A 21,279-nucleotide genomic window follows, 5' to 3' on the forward strand; every position below is an offset into this window, starting at 1 on the left:
CGGGAGAGTGGGAGTTCTTAACGTGAATCCCAGGACATTGGGCCTTTCGCAGTTTGAAGCCCGGGAGATTGGGCCTTTGGCAGTGTGAACCCCAGAAGATTGAGCCTTTTTCAGTGTGAAGCCCGGGATATTTGACCCTTCTTAACGTGAATCACAGGAGATTGGGCCTTTCGCAGTTTGAAGCCCGGGAGATTGGACCCATCGTTACATTGGCCCCAGGAGATTGGGCCATTCACAGGATGAGGCCTGGGAGTTTGGGCCTTTCGCAGTGTGAACCATGGTGATTGGGCCTTTTGCAGTGTGAAGCCCGGGAGATTGGGCCATTGGCAGTGTGAAGCCCGGAAGATTGGGCTTTTTTCAATGTGAAGCCCGGGAGATTGGGCCCTTCTTAACGTGAATCCCAGCAGATTGGGCCTTTCGCAGTTTGAAGCCTGGGAGATTGGGCCTTTGGCAGTGTGAACCCCGGAAGATTGGGCCTTTTTCAGTGTGAAGCCCGGGAGATTGGGCCCATCATAACATTAGCCCCAGGAGATTGGACCCTTTTCAATTTGAGGACTGAGAGATTGGGCCTTTCACATTGTAAACCCCGGGAGATTTGGCCTTTCCATTGTAAACCCCAGGAGAGTGGACCTTCACAGTGTGAGTCCTGGAAGATTGGGTTTTTCCTAATGTGAGGCCCAGGAGATTGGGCCCTTCGCTGTGTGAGGCCTGGGAGATTGGGCCTTTCATTGCGTGAGGCCCTGGTGATTGGGCTTTCATTGCGTCAGGCCTGGAAGATTGGGCCCTTTGCAGTTGAAGCCTGGGAGGTTGGGCCTGTCGCAGTGTGAGGCTTGGGAGTTTGGGCCTTTCGCAGTGTGAACCTCGGGAGATTGGGCCTTCGCAGTGTGAGGACCGGGAGATTGGGCCCTATGCAGTGTGAAGCCCGGGAGATTGGACCCTTTGTAGTGTAAACCCCAGGAGATTGGGCCTGTTGCAGTGTGAGGCCTGGGAGTTTGGGCCTTTCACAATGTGAACCCCAGGAGATTGGGCCTTCTCAGTGTGAGGCCCGAGAGATTGTGCCTTTCACAGTTTGAACCCCGGGAGATTGGGCCTTTTGCAGTGTGAAGCCCGGGAATTTGGGCCATCTCATTTTGATGCCCGTGAGATTGGGCACTACACAGTGTGAAGCCCGGGAGATTGGGCCTTCTGCAGTGTGAACCCCAAGGGATTGGGCCTGTCGCAGTGTGCGGTCTTGGAGTTTGGGCCTTTTGCAGGGTGAACCCCGGGAGATTTGGCCTTCTCAGTGTGAAGCCTGGGAGATTGGGCCTTTCGCAGTTTGAACCCTGGGAGGTTGGGCCTTTTGCAGTGTGAAACCCGGGAGATTTGGCCTTTTGCAGTTTGAAGTCCGGGAGATTGAACGCATTGTAACATTAGCTCCAGGAGTTTGGGCCCTTCGCAGTTTGAGGCCCGGGAGATTGGGTCTTTCATAATGTGAGGTCCAGGAGATTGGGCCATTCGCTGTGTGAGGCCTGGGAGATTGGGCTTTTCATAGCATCAGGCCTGGAAGATTGGGCCCTTCGCAGTGTGAGGCCCGGGTGATTGGGCCTTCATAGCATCATGCCTGGGAGATTGGGCCTTTGCAGTGTGAACCCCAGGAGATTGGGCCTGTCGCAGTGTGAGGCCTGGGGGTTTGGGCCTTTCACAGTGTGGACCCCGGGAGATTGGGTCTTCTCAGTATGAGGCTCGATAGATTGGGCCTTTCTCAGTGTGAACCCCGGGAGATTGGACCTTTTGTAGTGTGAAGCCCGGGAGTCTGGGACCTTCTTATCGTGAATCCCAGGAGATTGGGCCTTTCGCAGTTTGAAGCCTGGGAGATTGGGCCTTTGGCAGTGTGAACCCCAGAAGATTAGGCCTTTTTCAGTGTGAAGCCCGGGAGATTGGGCCCTTCTTAACGTGAATCCCAGGAGATTGGGCCTTTCGCAGTTTGAAGCCCGGGAGATTGGACCCATCATAACATTAGCCCCAGGAGATTGGGCCCTTCGCAGTTTGAGGCCTGGGAGATTGGGCCTTTCACATTATAAACCCCGGGGCATTTGGCCTTTTTATTGTAAACCCCAGGAGATTGGGCCTTCGCAGTTTGAGGCCTGGAAGATTGGGTCTTTCCTAATGTGAGGCCTGGAAGATTGGGCCTTTCGCTGTGTGAGGTCTGGGAGTTTGGGCCTTTCGAAGTTTGAAGCCCGGGAGATTGGACACATCGTAACATTAACCCCAGGAGTTTGGTCCCTTCGCGGTTTGAGGCCCGGGAGATTGGGTCTTTGCTAATGTGAGAGCCAGAATATTGGGCCATTCGCTGTGTGAGGCCTGGGAGATTGGGCCTTTCATAGCATCAGGCCCGGGTGATTGGGCCTTCATAGGGTCAGGCCTGGGAGATTGGGCCTTTCGCATTGTAAACCCTGGGAGATTGGGCATTCGCAGTGTGAACCCCGGGAGATTGGGCTTTTTTAATGTGAAGCCCTGGAGATTGGGCCCTTCTTAACGTGAATCCCAGCAGATTGGGCTTTTCGCAGTTTGAAGCCTTGGAGATTGGGCCTTTGGCAGTGTGAACCCCGGAAGATTGGGCCTTTTTCAGTTTGAAGCCTGGGAGATTGGGCCTTTCACATTGTAAACCCAGGGGGATTTGGCCTTTCCATTGTAAACCCCAGGAGAGTGGACCTTCGCAGTGTGAGTCCTGGAAGATTGGGTTTTTCCTAATGTGAGGCCCAGGAGATTGGGCCCTTCGCTGTGTGAGGCCTGGGAGATTGGGCCTTTCATTGCGTGAGGCCCTGGTGATTGGGCTTTCATTGCGTCAGGCCTGGAAGATTGGGCCCTTTGCAGTTGAAGCCTGGGAGGTTGGGCCTGTCGCAGTGTGAGGCTTGGGAGTTTGGGCCTTTCGCAGTGTGAACCTCGGGAGATTGGGCCTTCGCAGTGTGAGGACCGGGAGATTGGGCCCTATGCAGTGTGAAGCCCGGGAGATTGGACCCTTTGTAGTGTAAACCCCAGGAGATTGGGCCTGTTGCAGTGTGAGGCCTGGGAGTTTGGGCCTTTCACAATGTGAACCCCAGGAGATTGGGCATTCTCAGTGTGAGGCCCGAGAGATTGTGCCTTTCACAGTTTGAACCCCGGGAGATTGGGCCTTTTGCAGTGTGAAGCCCGGGAATTTGGGCCATCTCATTTTGATGCCCGTGAGATTGGGCACTACACAGTGTGAAGCCCGGGAGATTGGGCCTTCTGCAGTGTGAACCCCAAGGGATTGGGCCTGTCGCAGTGTGCGGTCTTGGAGTTTGGGCCTTTTGCAGGGTGAACCCCGGGAGATTTGGCCTTCTCAGTGTGAAGCCTGGGAGATTGGGCCTTTCGCAGTTTGAACCCTGGGAGGTTGGGCCTTTTGCAGTGTGAAACCCGGGAGATTTGGCCTTTTGCAGTTTGAAGTCCGGGAGATTGAACGCATTGTAACATTAGCTCCAGGAGTTTGGGCCCTTCGCAGTTTGAGGCCCGGGAGATTGGGTCTTTCATAATGTGAGGTCCAGGAGATTGGGCCATTCGCTGTGTGAGGCCTGGGAGATTGGGCTTTTCATAGCATCAGGCCTGGAAGATTGGGCCCTTCGCAGTGTGAGGCCCGGGTGATTGGGCCTTCATAGCATCATGCCTGGGAGATTGGGCCTTTGCAGTGTGAACCCCAGGAGATTGGGCCTGTCGCAGTGTGAGGCCTGGGGGTTTGGGCCTTTCGCAGTGTGGACCCCGGGAGATTGGGTCTTCTCAGTATGAGGCTCGATAGATTGGGCCTTTCTCAGTGTGAACCCCGGGAGATTGGACCTTTTGTAGTGTGAAGCCCGGGAGTCTGGGACCTTCTTATCGTGAATCCCAGGAGATTGGGCCTTTCGCAGTTTGAAGCCTGGGAGATTGGGCCTTTGGCAGTGTGAACCCCAGAAGATTAGGCCTTTTTCAGTGTGAAGCCCGGGAGATTGGGCCCTTCTTAACGTGAATCCCAGGAGATTGGGCCTTTCGCAGTTTGAAGCCCGGGAGATTGGACCCATCATAACATTAGCCCCAGGAGATTGGGCCCTTCGCAGTTTGAGGCCTGGGAGATTGGGCCTTTCACATTATAAACCCCGGGGCATTTGGCCTTTTTATTGTAAACCCCAGGAGATTGGGCCTTCGCAGTTTGAGGCCTGGAAGATTGGGTCTTTCCTAATGTGAGGCCTGGAAGATTGGGCCTTTCGCTGTGTGAGGTCTGGGAGTTTGGGCCTTTCGAAGTTTGAAGCCCGGGAGATTGGACACATCGTAACATTAACCCCAGGAGTTTGGGCCCTTCGCGGTTTGAGGCCCGGGAGATTGGGTCTTTGCTAATGTGAGAGCCAGAATATTGGGCCATTCGCTGTGTGAGGCCTGGGAGATTGGGCCTTTCATAGCATCAGGCCCGGGTGATTGGGCCTTCATAGGGTCAGGCCTGGGAGATTGGGCCTTTCGCATTGTAAACCCTGGGAGATTGGGCATTCGCAGTGTGAACCCCGGGAGATTGGGCCTTCTCAGTGTGTGGCTCCGGAGATTGGACCTGTCGCAGTGTGAGGCCTGGGAGTTTGGGCCTTTCGCAGTGTGAACGCCCGGAGATTGGACCTTTTGTAGTTTGAAGCCCGGGAGATTGGACCATTCTTAACGTAAATCCCAGTACATTGGGCCTTTCGCAGTTTGAAGCCCGGGAGATTGGGCCTTTGGCAGTGTGAACCCCTGAAGTTTGGGCCTTTTTCAGTGTGAAGCCCGGGAGATTGGGCCCTTCTTAACATGAATCACAGGAGATTGGGCCTTTCGCAGTTTGAAGCCTGGGAGATTGGACCTTTTGCAGTGTGAAGCCCGGGCGTCTGGGACCTTCTTTACGTGAATCCCAGGAGATTGGGCCTTTCGCAATTTGAAGCCTGGGAGATTGGGCCTTTGGCAGTGTGAACCGCAGGAGATTGGGCCTTTTTCAGTGTGAATCGCAGGAGATTGGGCCTTTCGCAGTTTGAAGCCCGAGAGATTGGACCCATCATTACATTGGCCCCACGAGATTGGGCCCTTCGCAAGATGAGGCCCGGGAGTTTGGGCCTTTCGCAGTGTGAACCATGGGAGATTGGGCCTTTTGCAGTGTGAAGCCCAGGAGATTGGGCCATTGGCAGTCTTAACCCCGGAAGATTGGACTTTTTTCAATGTGAAGTCCGGGAGATGGCCCTTCTTAACGTGAATCCCAGGAGATTGGGCCTTTCGCAGTTTGAAGCCTGGGAGATTGGGCCTTTTTCAGTGTGATGCCCGGGAGATTGGGCCCATCATAACATTAGCCCCAGGAGATTGGGCCCTTCGCAGTTTGAGGCCTGGGAGATTGGGCCTTCCATATTATAAACCCCGGGGCATTTGGCCTTTTTATTGTAAACCCCAGGAGATTGGGCCTTCGCAGTTTGAGGCCTGGAAGATTGGCTCTTTCCTAATGTGAGGCCTGGAAGATTGGGCCTTTCGCTGTGTGAGGTCTGGGAGTTTGGGCCTTTCGCAGTTTGAAGCCCGGGAGATTGGACCCATCGTAACATTAACCCCAGGAGTTTGGGCCCTTCGCGGTTTGAGGCCCGGGAGATTGGGTCTTTGCTAATGTGAGAGCCAGGATATTGGGCCATTTGCTGTGTGAGGCCTGGGAGATTGGGCCTTTCATAGCATCAGGCCCGGGTGATTGGGCCTTCATAGGGTCAGGCCTGGGAGATTGGGCCTTTCGCATTGTAAACCCTGGGAGATTGGGCCTTCGCAGTGTGAACCTCAGGACATTGGGCCTTCTCAGTGTGAGGCTTGGGAGATTGGGCCTGTCGCAGTATGAGACCTGGGAGTTTTAGCCTTTCGCAGTGTGAACCCCGGGAGATTGGGCCTTCTCAGTGTGAGGTTCGGGAGATTGGGCCTGTCGCAGTGTGAGGCCTGGGAGTTTTAGCCTTTCGCAGTGTGAACTCCGGGAGATTGGACCTTTTGCAGTGTGAAGACCGGGAGATTGGTCCCTTCTTAACATAAATCCCAGGACATTGGGCCTTTCGCAGTTTGAAGCCCGGGAGATTGGGCCTTTGGCAGTGTGAACCCCGGAAGATTGGGCCTTTTTCAGTGTGAAACCCGGGAGAATGGAACCTTCTTAACATGAATCACAGGAGATTTTGCCTTTCGCAATTTGAAGCCCGAAAGATTGGACCCATCATTACATTGGCCCCAGGAGATTGGGCCCTTCGCAGGATGAGGCCCGGGGGTTTGGGCATTTCGCAGTGTGAACCATGGGAGATTGGGCCTTTTGCAGTGTGAAGCCCAGGAGATTGGGCCATTGGCAGTGTTATCCCCGGAAGATTGGGCTTTTTTCAATGTGAAGCCCGGGAGATTGGTCCCTTCTTAACGTGAATCCCAGGAGATTGGGCCTTTCGCATTTTGAAGCCTGGGAGATTGGGCCTTTTTCAGTGTGAAGCCCGGGAGATTGGGCCCATCATAACATTAGCCCCAGGAGATTGGGCCCTTCGCAGTTTGAGGCCTGGGAGATTGGGCCTTTCATATTATAAACCCCGGGGCATTTGGCCTTTTTATTTTAAACCCCAGGAGATTGGGCCTTCGCAGTTTGAGGTTTTGGAAGATTGGGTCTTTCCTAATGTGAGGCCGTGAAGATTGGGCCTTTCACTGTGTGAGGTCTGGGAGTTTGGGCCTTTCGCAGTTTGAAGCCCGGGAGATTGGACCCATCATAACATTAACCCCAGGAGTTTGGGCCCTTCGCGGTTTGAGGCCCGGGAGATTGGGTCTTTGCTAATGTGAGAGCCAGGATATTGGGCCATTCGCTGTGTGAGGCCTGGGAGATTGGGCCTTTCATAGCATCAGGCCTGGGTGATTGGGCCTTCATAGGGTCAGGCCTGGGAGATTGGGCCTTTCGCATTGTAAACCCTGGGAGATTGGGCCTTCGCAGTGTGAACCTCAGGAGCTTGGGCCTTCTCAGTGTGAGGCTCGGGAGATTGGGCCTGTCGCAGTATGAGGCCTCGGAGTTTTAGCCTTTCGCAGTGTGAACCCCGGTGATTGGGCCTTCTCAGTGTGAGGTTCGGGAGATTGGGCCTGTCGCAGTGTGAGGCCTGGGAATTTTAGCCTTTCGCAGTGTGAACTCCGGGAGATTGGGCCTTCTCAGTGTGTGGCTTGGGAGATTGGGCCTGTCGCAGTGTGAGGCCTGGGATTTTGGGCCTTTCGCAGTGTGAACGCCGGGAGATTGGACCTTTTGCAATGTGAAGACCGGGAGATTGGAATCTTCTTAATATGAATCACAGGAGATTTTGCCTTTCGCAATTTGAAGCCCGAGAGATTGGACCCATCATTACATTGGCCCCAGGAGATTAGGCCCTTCGCAGGATGAGGCCCGGGAGTATGGGTCTTTCGCAGTGTGAACCATGGGAGATTGGGCCTTTTGCAGTGTGAAGCCCAGGAGATTGGGCCATTGGCAGTGTTAACCCCGGAAGATTGGGCTTTTTTCAATGTGAAGCCCGGGAGATTGGTCCCTTCTTAACGTGAATCCCAGGAGATTGGGCCTTTCGCAGTTTGAAGCCTGGGAGATTGGGCCTTTTTCAGTGTGAAGCCCGGGAGATTGGGCCCATCATAACATTAGCCCCAGGAGATTGGGCCCTTTGCAGTTTGACGCCTGGAAGATTGGGTCTTTCACATTGTAAACCCCGGGAGATTTGGCCTTTCCATTGTAAACACCAGGAGATTGGGCCTTCGCAGTGTGAGGCCTGGAAGATTGGGTCTTTCCTAATGTGAGGCCCGGGTGATTGGGCCTTTCGCAGTGTGAGGCCTGGAAGATTGGGCCTTTCGCAGTGTGAGGCCCGGAATTTTGGGCCTTTCGCAGTGTGAACCCCGGGAGATTGAGCCTTTCACATTTCAAACCCCGGGAGATTTGGCCTTTCCATTGTAAACCCCAGGAGAGTGGACCTTCGCAGTGTGAGGCCTGGAAGATTGGGTTTTTCCAAATGTGAGGCCCAGGAGATTTGTCCCTTCGCTGTGTGAGGCCTGGGAGATTTGGCCTTTCGTAGCGTGAGGCCCGGGTGATTCGGCTTTCATAGCGTCAGACCTGGAAGATTGTGCCCTTTGCAGTGAGAAGCCTGGGAGGTTGGGCCTGTCGCAGTGTGAGGCTTGGGAGTTTGGGCCTGCTCAGTGTGAGGCCCGAGAGATTGGGCCTTTCGCAGTTTGAACCCCGGGAGATTGGGCCTTTTGCAGTGTGAAGCCCGGGAGATTGGGCCTTCTCAGTGTGATGCCCGGGAGATTGGGCACTACTTAGTGTGAAGCACGGGAGATTGGGCCTGTCACAGTGTGCGGCCTTGGAGTTTGGGCCTTTCGCAGTGTGAACCCCGGGAGATTGGGCCTTCTCAATGTGAGGCTCGAGAGATTGGGCCTTTCGCAGTGTGAACCCCGGGAGATTGGGCCTGTTGCAGTGTGAAGCCCTGGAGTTTGTGCCTTTCTTAACGTGAATCCCAGGAGTTTGGGCATTTTAGTTTGAAGCCTGGGAGATTGGGCCTTTGGCAGTGTGAACCCCAGAAGATTAGGCCTTTTTCAGTGTGAAGCCCGGGAGATTGGGCCCTTCGCAGTTTGAGGCCCGGGAGATTAGGCCTTTCGCATTGTAAACCCTGGGAGATTTGGCCTTTTCATTTGAAACCCCATGCGATTGAGCCTTCGCAGTGTGAAGCCTGGAAGATTGGTTCTTTCCTAAGGTGAGGCCCAGGAGATTGACCCTTCGCTGTGTGAGGCCCGGGAGATTGGACCCTTCGCAGTGTAAAGACCGGCAGATTGGGCCCTTCTTAACATGAATCCGGGGAGATTGGGTCTTTCACAGTTTGAAGCCCGAGAGATTGGATCCATCGTAACATTAGCCCCAGGAGGTTGGGCCTTTCACTGTTTGATGTCCGGGAGATTGGACCTTTCACATTGTAAAATCCGGGAGATTTGGCCTTTCCCCAGAGAGTGGACCTTCGCAGTGTGAGGTCTGGAAGATTGTGTTTTTCCTAAAGTGAGGCCCAGGAGATTGGGCCCTCCTCTGTGTGAGGCCTAAAGTATTGGGCCTTTCATAGCATGAGGCCTGGGTGATTGGGCCTTCATAGCGTCAGGCCTGGAAGATTGGGTCCTTTGCAGTGTGAAGCCTGGGAGGTTGGGCCTGTTGCAGTGTGAGGCTTGGGAGTTTGGGCCTTTCGCAGTGTGAACCCCAGGAGATTGGGCCTTCGTAGTGTGAGGCCCGGGAGATTGGGCCCTATGCAGTGTGAAGCCCGGGAGTTTGGGCCTTTCGCAGAATGAATCCCGGGAGATTGGGCCTTTTGCAGTGTGAAGCCTGGGAGATTGGGCCTTCTCAGTGTGAAGCCTGGGAGATTGTAACTTTCGCAGTTTGAACCCCGGGAGGTTGGGCCTTTTGCAGTGTAAAGCCCGGGCGATTGGGCCATTCTTAACATGAATCCCAGGAGATTGGGCCTTTTGCAGTTTGAAGCCCGGGAGATTGGATCCATCGTAACATTAGCCCCAGGAGTTTGGGCCCTTCGCGGTTTGAGGCCCAGGAAATTTGGTCTTTGCTAATGTGAGGGCCAGGATATTGGGCCATTCGATGTGTGAGGCCTGGGAGATTGGGCCTTTCATAGCGTCAAGCCTGGAAGATTGGGCCATTCGCAGTGTGAGGCCCGGGTGATTGGGCCTTCATAGGGTCAGGCTTGGGAGATTGGGCCTTTCACATTGTAAACCCTGGGAGATTGGGTCTTCGCAGTGTGAGGCCCGGGAGATTGGGCCTTTCGCATTGTAAACCCTGGGAGATTGGGCCTTCGCAGTGTGAACCACAGGAGATTGGGCCTTCTCAGTGTGAGGCTTGGGAGATTGGGCGTGTCGTAGTGTGAGGCCTGGGAGTTTTAGCCTTTCGCAGTGTGAACCCCGGGAGATTGGGCCTTCTCAGTGTGAGGCTTGGGAGATTGGGCCTGTCGCAGTGTGAAGCCTGGGAGATTGGGCCCATCATAACATTAGCCCCAGGAGAGTGGGCCCTTTGCAGTTTGAGGCCTGGGAGATTGGACCTTTCACATTATAAACCCCGGGGCATTTGGCCTTTTTATTGTAAACCCCAGGAGATTGGGCCTTCGCAGTTTGAGGCCTGGAAGATTGGGACTTTCCTAATGTGAGGCCTGGAAGATTGGGCCTTTCGCTGTGTGAGGTCTGGGAGTTTGGGCCTTTCGCAGTTTGAAGCCCGGGAGATTGGACCCATCGTAACATTAACCCCAGGAATTTGGGCCCTTCGCAGTTTGAGGCCCGGGAGATTGGGTCTTTGCTAATGTGAGAGCCAGGATATTGGGCCATTCGCTGTGTGAGGCCTGGGAGATTGGGCCTTTCATAGCATCAGGCCCGGGTGATTGGGCCTTCATAGGGTCAGCCCTGGGAGATTGGGCCTTTCGCATTGTAAACCCTGGGAGATTGGGCATTCGCAATGTGAACCCCAGGAGATTGGGCCTTCTCAGTGTGAGGCTCGGGAGATTGGGCCTGTCGCAGTGTGAGGCCTGGGAGTTTTAGCCTTTTGCAGTGTGAACCCCGGGAGATTGGGCCTTCTCAGTGTGAGGCTCGGGAGATTGGGCCTGTCGCAGTGTGAGGCCTGGGAATTTTAGCCTTTTGCAGTGTGAACCCCGGGAGATTGGGCCTTCTCAGTGTGTGGCTCGGGAGATTGGGCTGTCGCAGTGTGAGGCCTGGGAGTTTGGGCCTTTCGCAGTGTGAATGCCGGGAGATTGGACCTTTTGTAGTGTGAAGCCCGTGAGATTGGACCCTTCTTAACGTGAATCCCAGGACATTGGGCCTTTCGCAGTTTGAAGCCCGGGAGATTGGGCCTTTGGCAGTGTGAACCCCGGAAGATTGGGCTTTTTTCAGTGTGAAGCCCGGGAGATTGGGCCCTTCTTAACATGAATCACAGGAGATTTTGCTTTTCGCAGTTTGAAGCCCGTGAGATTGGACCCATCATTACATTGGCCCCAGGAGATTGGGCCCTTCGCAGGATGAGGCCCGGGAGTTTGGGCCTTTCGCAGTGTGAACCATGGGAGATTGGGCCTTTTGCAGTGTGAAGCCCGGGAGATTGGCCCCTTCTTAACGTGAATCCCAGGAGATTGGGCCTTTCGCAGTTTGAAGCCTGGGAGATTGGGCCTTTTTCAGTGTGAAGCCCGGAAGATTGGGCCCATCATAACTTTAGCCCCAGGAGATTGGGCCCTTTGCAGTTTGAAGCCTGGGAGATTGGGACTTTCACATTGTAAACCCCGGAAGATTTGGCCTTTCCATTGTAAACAGGAGGAGATTGGGCCTTCGCAGTGTGAGGCCTGGAAGATTGGGTCTTTCCTAATGTGAGGCCTGGGTGATTGGGCCTTTCGCAGTGTGAGGCCTGGAAGATTGTGCCATTCGCAGTGTGAGGCCCGGTAGTTTGGGCCTTTCGCAGTGTCAACCCCGGGAGATTGAGCCTTTCACATTTCAAACCCCGGGGGATTTGGCCTTTCCATTGTAAACCCCAGGAGAGTGGACCTTCGCAGTGTGAGGCCTGGAAGATTGGATTTTTCCAAATGTGAGGCCCAGGAGATTTGGCCCTTCGCTGTGTGAGGCCTGGGAGATTGGGCCTTTCGTAGCATGAGGCCCAGGTGATTGGGCTTTCACAGCATCAGGCCTGGAAGATTGTGCCCTTTGCAGTGAGAAGCCTTGTAGTTTGGGCCTGTCGCAGTGTGAGGCTTGGGAGTTTGGGCCTTTCGCAGTGTGAACCCCGGGAGATTGGGCCTTCGCAGTGTGAGGACCGGGAGATTGGTCCCTATGCAGTGTGACGCCCGACAGATTGGACCCTTTGCAGTGTAAACACCATGAGATTGGGCCTGTCGCAGTGTGAGGCCTGGGAGATTGGGCCTTCTCAGTGTGAGGCCCGAGAGATTGGGACTTTCGCAGTTTGAACCCCGGGAGATTGGGCCTTTTGCAGTGTGAAGCCCGGGGGATTGGGCCTTCTCAGTGTGATGCCCGGGAGATTGGGCACTACGCAGTGTGAAGCCCGGGAGATTGGGCCTTTTGCAGTGTGAACCCCAGGAGATTGGGCCTATTACAGTGTGTGGCCTTGGAGTTTGGGCCTTTTGCAGGGTGAACCCCGGGAGATTGGGCCTACCCAGTGTGAAGCCTGGAAGATTGGGCCTTTCGCAGTTTGAACCCTGGGAGGTTGGGCCTTTTGCAGTGTGATGCCCAGGAGATTGGGCCTTTCGCAGTTTGAAGTCTGGGAGATTGAACCCATCGTAACATTAGCTCCAGGAGTTTGGGCCCTTCGCAGTTTGAGGCCTGCAAGATTGGGTCTTTCATAATGTGAGGCCCAGGAGATTGGGCCATTCGCTGTGTGAGGCCTGGGAGATTGGGCTTTTCGTAGCATCAGGCCTAGAAGATTGGGCCCTTTGCAGTGTGAGGCCCGGGTGATTGGGCCTTCATAGCGTCAGGCCTGGGAGATTGGGCCTTTCGCATTGTAAACCCTGGGAGATTGGGCCTTCGCAGTGTGAACCCCAGGAGATTGGGCCTGTCGCAGTGTGAGGCCTGGGAGTTTGGGCCTTTCGCAGTGTGAACCCTGGGAGATTGTGCCTTCTCAGTGTGAGGCCCAGGAGATTGGGCCTGTCGCAGTGTGAGGCCTGGGAGTTGGGCCTTTCGCAGTGTGAACCCCGGGAGATTGGGCCTTCTCAGTGTGAGGCTCGAGAGATTGGGCTTTTCGCAGTGTTAACCCCGGGAGATTGGGCCTTTTGCAGTGTGAAGCCCTGGAGTTTGTGCCCTTCTTAACGTGAATCCCAGGAGATTGGGCATTTTGCAGGTTGAAGCCTGGGAGATTGGGCCTTTGGCGGTGTGAATCCCAGAAGATTAGGCCTTTTTCAGTTTGAAGCCCAGGAGATTGGGCCCTTCTTAACGTGAATCCCAGGAGATTGGGCCTTTCACAGTTTGAAGCCCGGGAGATTGGGCCTTTCGCAGTTTGAAGCCCGGGAGATTGAACCCATCATAACATTAGCCGCAGGAGATTGGGCCCTTCACAGTTTGAGGCCCAGGAGATTAGGCCTTTCACATTGTAAACCCCGGGTGATTTGGCCTTTTCATTTTAAACCCCATGCGATTGGGCCTTCGCAGTGTGAAGCCTGGAAGATTGGTTCTTTCCTAAAGTGAGGCCCAGGAGATTGGGCCCTTCGCTGTGTGAGGCCCGGGAGATTGGACCCTTCGCAGTGTAAACCCCGTCAGATTGGGCCCTTCTTAACGTGAATCCGGGGAGATTGGGTCTTTCGCAGTTTGAAGCCCGGGAGATTGGACCCATCGTAACATTAGCCCCAGGAGGTTGGGCCCTTCGCATTTTGATGTCCGGGAGATTGGGCCTTTCACATTGCAAACCCCGGGAGATTTGGCCTTTTCCCGGAGAGTGGACCTTCGCAGTGTGAGGCCTGGAAGATTGTGTTTTTCCTAAAGTGAGGCCCAGGAGATTGGGCCCTCCTCTGTGTGAGGCCTAAGGGATTGGGCCTTTCATAGCATGAGGCCCGGGTGATTGGGCATTCATAGCATCAGGCCTGGAAGATTGGGTTCTTTGCAGTGTGAAGCCTGGGAGGTTGGGCCTGTTGCAGTGTGAGGCTTGAGAGTTTGGGCCTTTCGCAGTGTGAACCCGGGAGATTGGGCCTTCGTAGTGTGTGGCCCGGGATATTGGACCCTATGCAGTGTGAAGCCCGGGAGTTTGGGCCTTTCGCAGAATGAATCCCGGGAGATTGGGCCTTTTGCAGTGTGAAGCCTGGGAGATTGGGCCTTCTCAGTGTGAAGCCTGGGAGATTGTAACTTTCGCAGTTTGAACCCCGGGAGGTTGGGCCTTTTGCAGTGTAAAGCCCGGGCGATTGGGCCATTCTTAACATGAATCCCAGGAGATTGGGCCTTTTGCAGTTTGAAGCCCGGGAGATTGGATCCATCGTAGCATTAGCCCCAGGAGTTTGGGCCCTTCGCGGTTTGAGGCCCAGGAAATTGGGTCTTTGCTAATGTGAGGGCCAGGATATTGGGCCATTCGCTGTGTGAGGCCTGGGAGATTGGGCCTTTCGTAGTGTCAAGCCTGGAAGATTGGGCCCTTCGCAGTGTGAGGCCCGGGTGATTGGGCCTTCATAGGGTCAGGCCTGGGAGATTGGGCCTTTCGCATTGTAAACCCTGGGAGATTGGGCCTTCGCAGTGTGAGGCCCAGAAGATTGGGCCTTTCGCAGTGTAAACCCTGGGAGATTGGGCCTTCGCAGTGTGAACCACAGGAGATTGGGCCTTCTCAGTGTGAGGCTTGGGAGATTGGGCCTGTCACAGTGTGAGGCCTGGGAGTTTTAGCCTTTCGCAGTGTGAACCCCGGGAGATTGGGCCTTCTCAGTGTGAGGCTCGGGAGATTGGCCCTGTCGCAGAGTGAGGCCTGGGAGTGTAGGCCTTTCGCAATGTGAACCCCGGGAGATTGGGCCTTTTGCAGTGTGAACCCCAGAATATTGGGCCTTTTTCAGTGTGAAGCCCGGGAGTTAGGACCCTTCGTAACGTGAATCACAGGAGATTGGGCCTTTCGCAGTTTGAAGCGCGGGAGATTGGACCCTTCGCAGGATGAGGCCCGGGAGTTTGTGCCTTTCGCAGTGTGAACCATGGGAGATTGGGCCTTTTGCAGTTTGAAGCCTGGGAGATTGAGCCTTTGGCAGTGTGAACCCCGGAAGATTGGGCCTTTTTCAGTGTGAAGCCCAGGAGATTGGGCCCATCATAACATTAGCCCCAGGAGATTGGGCCCTTTTCAGTTTGAGGCCTGGGAGATTGGGCCTTTCACATTGTAAACCCCGGGAGATTTGGCCTTTCCATTGTAAACCCCAGGAGAGTGGACCTTCGCAGTGTGAGTCCTGGAAGATTGGGTTTTTCCTAATGGGAGGCCCAGGATATTGGGCCCATCGCTGTGTGAGGCCTGGGAGATTGGGCCTTTCATAGCGTGAGGCCCTGGTGATTGGGCTTTCATAGCATCAGGTCTGGAAGATTGGGCCCTTTGTAGTGTAAAGCCCAGGAGATTGGGCCTGTTGCAGTGTGAGGCCTGGGATTTTGGGCCTTTCACAGTGTGAACCCCAGGAGATTGGGCCTTCTCAGTGTGAGGCCCGAGAGATTGGGCCTTTCGCAGTTTGAACCCCGGGAGATTGGGCCTTTTGCAGTGTGAAGCCCGGGAATTTGGGCCATCTCATTGTGATGCCCGGGAGATTGGGCACTACGCAGTGTGAAGCCCGGGAGATTGGGCCTTCTGCAGTGTGAACCCCAAGGGATTGGGCCTGTTGCAGTGTGTGGCCTTGGAGTTTGGGCCTTTTGCAGCGTGAACCCCGGGAGATTTGGCCTTCTCAGTGTGAAGCCTGGGAGATTGGGCCTTTCGCAGTTTGAACCCTGGGAGGTTGGGCCTTTTGCAGTGTGAAGCCCGGGAGATTTGGCCTTTCGCAGTTTGAAGTCCGGGAGATTGAACCCATCGTAACATTAGCTCCAGCAGTTTGGGCCCTTCGCAGTTTGAGGCCCGGGAGATTGGGCCTTTCATAATGTGAGGTCCAGGAGATTGGGCCATTCGCTGTGTGAGGCCTGGGAGTTTTAGCCTTTTGCAGTGTGAACCCCGGGAGATTGGCCTTCTCAGTGTGAGGCTCGGGAGATTGGGCCTGTCGCAGTGTGAGGCCTGGGAATTTTAGCCTTTTGCAGTGTGAACCCCGGGAGATTGGGCCTTCTCAGTGTGTGGCTCGGGAGATTGGGCCTGTCGCAGTGTGAGGCCTGGGATTTTGGGCCTTTCGCAGTGTGAACGCCGGGAGATTGGACCTTTTGCAGTGTGAAGACCGGGAGATTGGACCCTCCTTAACGTGAATCCCAGGACATTGGGCCTTTCAGAGTTTGAAGCCTGGAAGATTGGGCCTTTGGCAGTGTGAACCCCGGAAGATTGGGCCTTTTTCAGTGTGAAGCCCGGGAGATTGGCCCTTCTTAACATGAATCACAGGAGATTTTGCTTTTCGCAGTTTGAAGCCCGTGAGATTGGACCCATCATTACATTGGCCCCAGGAGATTGGGCCCTTCGCAGGATGGGGCCCGGGAATTTGGGCCTTTCGCAGTGTGAACCATGGGAGATTGGGCCTTTTGCAGTGTGAAGCCCGGGAGATTGGGCCATTGGTAGTGTTAACCCCGGAAGATTGGGCTTGTTTCAATGTGAAGCCCGGGAGATTGGCCCCTTCTTAACGTGAATCCCAGGAGATTGGCCCTTTCGCAGTTTGAAGCCTGGGAGACTGGGCCTTTTTCAGTGTGAAGCCCGGAAGATTGGGCCCATCATAACTTTAGCCCCAGGAGATTGGGCCCTTTGCAGTTTGAAGCCTGGGAGATTGGGACTTTCACATTGTAAACCCCGGAAGATTTGGCCATTCCATTGTAAACACCAGGAGATTGGGCCTTCGCAGTGTGAGGCCTGGAAGATTGGGTCTTTCCTAATGTGAGGCCCGGGTGATTGGGCCTTTCGCAGTGTGAGGCCTGGAAGATTGTGCCTTTCGCAGTGTGAGGCCCAGTAGTTTGGGCCTTTCGCAGTGTCAACCCCGGGAGATTGAGCCTTTCACATTTCAAACCCTGGGGGATTTGACCTTTCCATTGTAAACCCCAGGAGAGTGGACCTTCACAGTGTGAGGCCTGGAAGATTGGGTTTTTCCAAATGTGAGGCCCAGGAGATTTGTCCCTTCGCTGTGTGAGGCCTGGGAGATTGGGCCTTTCGTAGCATGAGGCCCGGGTGATTGGGCTTTCACAGCATCAGGCCTGGAAGATTGTGCCCTTTGCAGTGAGAAGCCTGGGTGTTTGGGCCTGTCGCAGTGTGAGGCTTGGGAGTTTGGGCCTTTAGCAGTGTGAACCCCGGGAGATTGGGCCTTCACAGTGTGAGGACCGGGAGATTGGTCCCTATGCAGTGTGACGCCCGACAGATTGAACCCTTTGCAGTGTAAACACCATGAGATTGGGCCTGTCGCAGTGTGAGGCCTGGGAGTTTGGGCCTTTCGCAGTGTGAACCCTGGGAGATTGGGCCTTCTCAGTGTGAGGCCCGAGAGATTGGGACTTTCGCAGTTTGAACCCCGGGAGATTGGGCCTTTTGCAGTGTGAAGCCCGGGGGATTGGGCCTTCTCAGTGTGATGCCCGGGAGATTGGGCACTACGCAGTGTGAAGCGCTGGAGATTGGGCCTTTTGCAGTGTGAACCCCAGGAGATTGGGCCTGTTACAGTGTGTGGCCTTGGAGTTTGGGCCTTTTGCAGGGTGAACCCCGGGAGATTGGGCCTACCCAGTGTGAAGCCTGGAAGATTGGGCCTTTCGCAGTTTGAACCCGGGGAGGTTGGGCCTTTTGCAGTGTGATGCCCAGGAGATTGGGCCTTTCGCAGTTTGAAGTCTGGGAGATTGAACCCATCGTAACATTAGCTCCAGGAGTTTGGGCCCTTCGCAGTTTGAGGCCTGCAAGATTGGGTCTTTCATAATGTGAGGCCCAGGAGATTGGGCCATTCACTGTGTGAGGCCTGGGAGATTGGGCTTTTCGTAGCATCAGGCCTAGAAGATTGGGCCCTTTGCAGTGTGAGGCCCGGGTGATTGGGCCTTCATAGCGTCAGGCCTGGGAGATTGGGCCTTTCGCATTGTAAACCCTGGGAGATTGGGCCTTCGCAGTGTGAACCCCAGGAGATTGGGCCTGTCGCAGTGTGAGGCCTGGGAGTTTGGGCCTTTCGCAGTAGTGAACCCCGGGAGATTGTGCCTTCTCAGTGTGAGGCCCGGGAGATTGGGCCTGTCACAGTGTGAGGCCTGGGAGTTGGGCCTTTCGCAGTGTGAACCCCGGGAGATTGGGCCTTCTCAGTGTGAGGCTCGAGAGATTGGGCTTTTCGCAGTGTTAACCCCGGTAGATTGGGCCTTTTGCAGTGTGAAGCCCTGGAGTTTGTGCCCTTCTTAACGTGAATCCCAGGAGATTGGGCATTTTTGCAGTTTGAAGCCTGGGAGATTGGGCCTTTGGCAGTGTGAATCCCAGAAGATTAGGCCTTTTTCAGTTTGAAGCCCGGGAGATTGGGCCCTTCTTAACGTGAATCCCAGGAGATTGGGCCTTTCGCAGTTTGAAGCCCGGGAGATTAGGCCTTTCGCAGTTTGAAACCCGGGAGATTGAACCCATCATAACATTAGCCCCAGGAGATTGGGCCCTTCACAGTTTGAGGCCCAGGAGATTAGGCCTTTCACATTGTAAACCCCGGGAGATTTGGCCTTTTCATTTCAAACCCCATGCGATTGGGCCTTCGCAGTGTGAAGCCTGGAAGATTGGTTCTTTCCTAAAGTGAGGCCCAGGAGATTGGGCCCTTCGCTGTGTGAGGCCCGGGAGATTGGACCCTTCGCAGTGTAAACCCCGTCAGATTGGGCCCTTCTTAACGTGAATCCGGGGAGATTGGGTCTTTCGCAGTTTGAAGCCCGGGAGATTGGACCCATCGTAACATTAGCCCCAAGAGGTTGGGCCCTTCGCATTTTGATGTCCGGGAGATTGGGCCTTTCACATTGCAAACCCCGGGAGATTTGGCCTTTCCCCAGAGAGTGGACCTTCGCAGTGTGAGGCCTGGAAGATTGTGTTTTTCCTAAAGTGAGGCCCAGGAGATTGGGCCCTCCTCTGTGTGAGGCCTAAGGGATTGGGACTTTCATAGCATGAGGCCCGGGTGATTGGGCCTTCATAGCATCAGGCCTGGAAGATTGGGTTCTTTGCAGTGTGAAGCCTGGGAGGTTGGGCCTGTTGCAGTGTGAGGCTTGAGAGTTTGGGCCTTTTGCAGTGTGAACGCGGGAGATTGGGCCTTCATAGTGTGTGGCCCGGGAGATTGGACCCTATGCAGTGTGAAGCCCGGGAGTTTGGGCCTTTCGCAGAATGAATCCCGGGAGATTGGGCCTTTTGCAGTGTGAAGCCTGGGAGATTGGGCCTTCTCAGTGTGAAGCCTGGGAGATTGGAACTTTCGCAGTTTGAACCCCGGGAGGTTGGGCCTTTTGCAGTGTAAAGCCCGGGCGATTGGGCCATTCTTAACATGAATCCCAGGAGATTGGGCCTTTCACAGTTTGAAGCCCGGGAGATTGGATCCATCGTAACATTAGCCCCAGGAGTTTGAGCCCTTCGTGGTTTGAGGCCCAGGAGATTGGGTCTTTGCTAATGTGAGGGCCAGTATATTGGGCCATTCGCTGTGTGAGGCCTGGGAGATTGGGCCTTTCGTAGCATCAAGCCTGGAAGATTGGGCCCTTTGCAGTATGAGGCCCGGGTGATTGGGCCTTCATAGGGTCAGGCCTGGGAGATTGGGCCTTTCGCATTGTAAACCCTGGGAGATTGGGCCTTCGCAGTGTGAGGCCCGGGAGATTGGGCCTTTCGCAGTGTAAACCCTGGGAGATTGGTCCTTCGCAGTGTGAACCACAGGAGATTGGGCCTTCTCAGTGTGAGGCTTGGGAGATTGGGCCTGTCGCAGTGTGAGGCCTGGGAGTTTTAGCCTTTCGCAGTGTGAACCCCGGGAGATTGGGCCTTCTCAGTGTGAGGCTCGGGAGATTGGGCCTGTCGCAGTGTGAGGCCTGGGAGTTTAGGCCTTTCGCAATGTGAACCCCGGGAGATTGGGCCTTTTGCAGTGTGACGCCCGGGAGAGTGGGCCCTTCTTAACGTGAATCCCAGGACATTGGGCCTTTCGCAGTTTGAAGCCCGGGAGATTGGGCCTTTGGCAGTGTGAACCCCAGAATATTGGGCCTTTTTCAGTTTGAAGCCCGGGAGTTAGGACCCTTCGTAACGTGAATCACAGGAGATTGGGCCTTTCGCAGTTTGAAGCCCGGGAGATTAGACCCTTCGCAGGATGAGGCCCGGGAGTTTGGGCCTTTCGCAGTGTGAACCATGGGAGATTTGGCCTTTTGCAGTGTGAAGCCCGGGAGATTGGACCATCGGCATTGTGAACCCCGGAAGATTGGGCTTTTTTCAATGTGAAGCCCGGGAGATTGGGCCCTTCTTAATGTGAATCCCAGCAGATTGGGCCTTTTGCAGTTTGAAGCCTGGGAGATTGAGCCTTTGGCAGTGTGAACCCCGGAAGATTGGGCCTTTTTCAGTGTGAAGCCCGGGAGATTGGGCCCATCATAACATTAGCCCCAGGAGATTGGGCCCTTTTCAGTTTGAGGCCTGGGAGATTGCGCCTTTCACATTGTAAACCCCGGGAGATTTGGCCTTTCCATTGTAAACCCCAGGAGATTGGACCTTCGCAGTGTGAGTCCTGGAAGATTGGGTTTTTCCTAATGGGAGGCCCAGGAGATTGGGCCCTTCGCTGTGTGGGGCCTGGGAGATTGGGCCTTTCATAGCGTGAGGCCCTGGTGATTGGGCTTTCATAGCGTCAGGCCTGGAAGATTGGGCCCTTTGCAGTGAGAAGCCTGGGAGGTTGGGCCTGTCGCAGTGTGAGGCTTGGGAGTTTGGGCCTTTCGCAGTGTGAACCCCGGGAGATTGGGCCTTCGCAGTGTGAGGACCGGGAGATTGGGCCCAATGCAGTGTGAAGCCCGGGAGATTGGACCCTTTGTAGTGTAAAGCCCAGGAGATTGGGCCTGTTGCAGTGTGAGGCCTGGGATTTTGGGCCTTTCACAGTGTGAACCCCAGGAGATTGGGCCTTCTCAGTGTGAGGCCCGAGAGATTGGGCCTTTCACAGTTTGAACCCCGGGAGATTGGGCCTTTTGCAGTGTGAAGCCCGGGAATTTGGGCCATCTCAAGGTGATGCCTGGGAGATTGGGCACTACGCAGTGTGAAGCCCAGGAGATTGGGCCTTCTGCAATGTGAACCCCAAAGGATTGGGCCTGTTGCAGTGTGCGGCCTTGGAGTTTGGGTCTTTTGCAGCGTGAACCCGGGGAGATTTGGCCTTCTCAGTGTGAAGCCTGGGAGATTGGGCCTTTCGCAGTTTGAACCCTGGGAGGTTGGGACTTTTGCAGTGTGAAGCCCGGGAGATTTGGCCTTTCGCAGTTTGAAGTCCGGGAGATTGAACCGATCGTAACATTAGCTCCAGGAGTTTGGGCCCTTCGCAGTTTGAGGCCCGGGAGATTGGGCCTTTCATAATGTGAGGCCCAGGAGATTGGGCCATTCACTGTGTGAGGCCTGGGAGATTGGGCTTTTCATAGCATCAGGCCTGGAAGATTGGGCCCTTCGCAGTGTGAGGCCTGGGTGATTGGGCCTTCATAGCGTCATGCCTGGGAGATTGGGTCTTTGCAGTGTGAACCCCAGGAGATTGG

The sequence above is a fragment of the Pristiophorus japonicus genome, chromosome 4, assembly GCF_044704955.1.
Source record: "Pristiophorus japonicus isolate sPriJap1 chromosome 4, sPriJap1.hap1, whole genome shotgun sequence".
Taxonomy (NCBI): Eukaryota; Metazoa; Chordata; class Chondrichthyes; family Pristiophoridae; genus Pristiophorus; species Pristiophorus japonicus.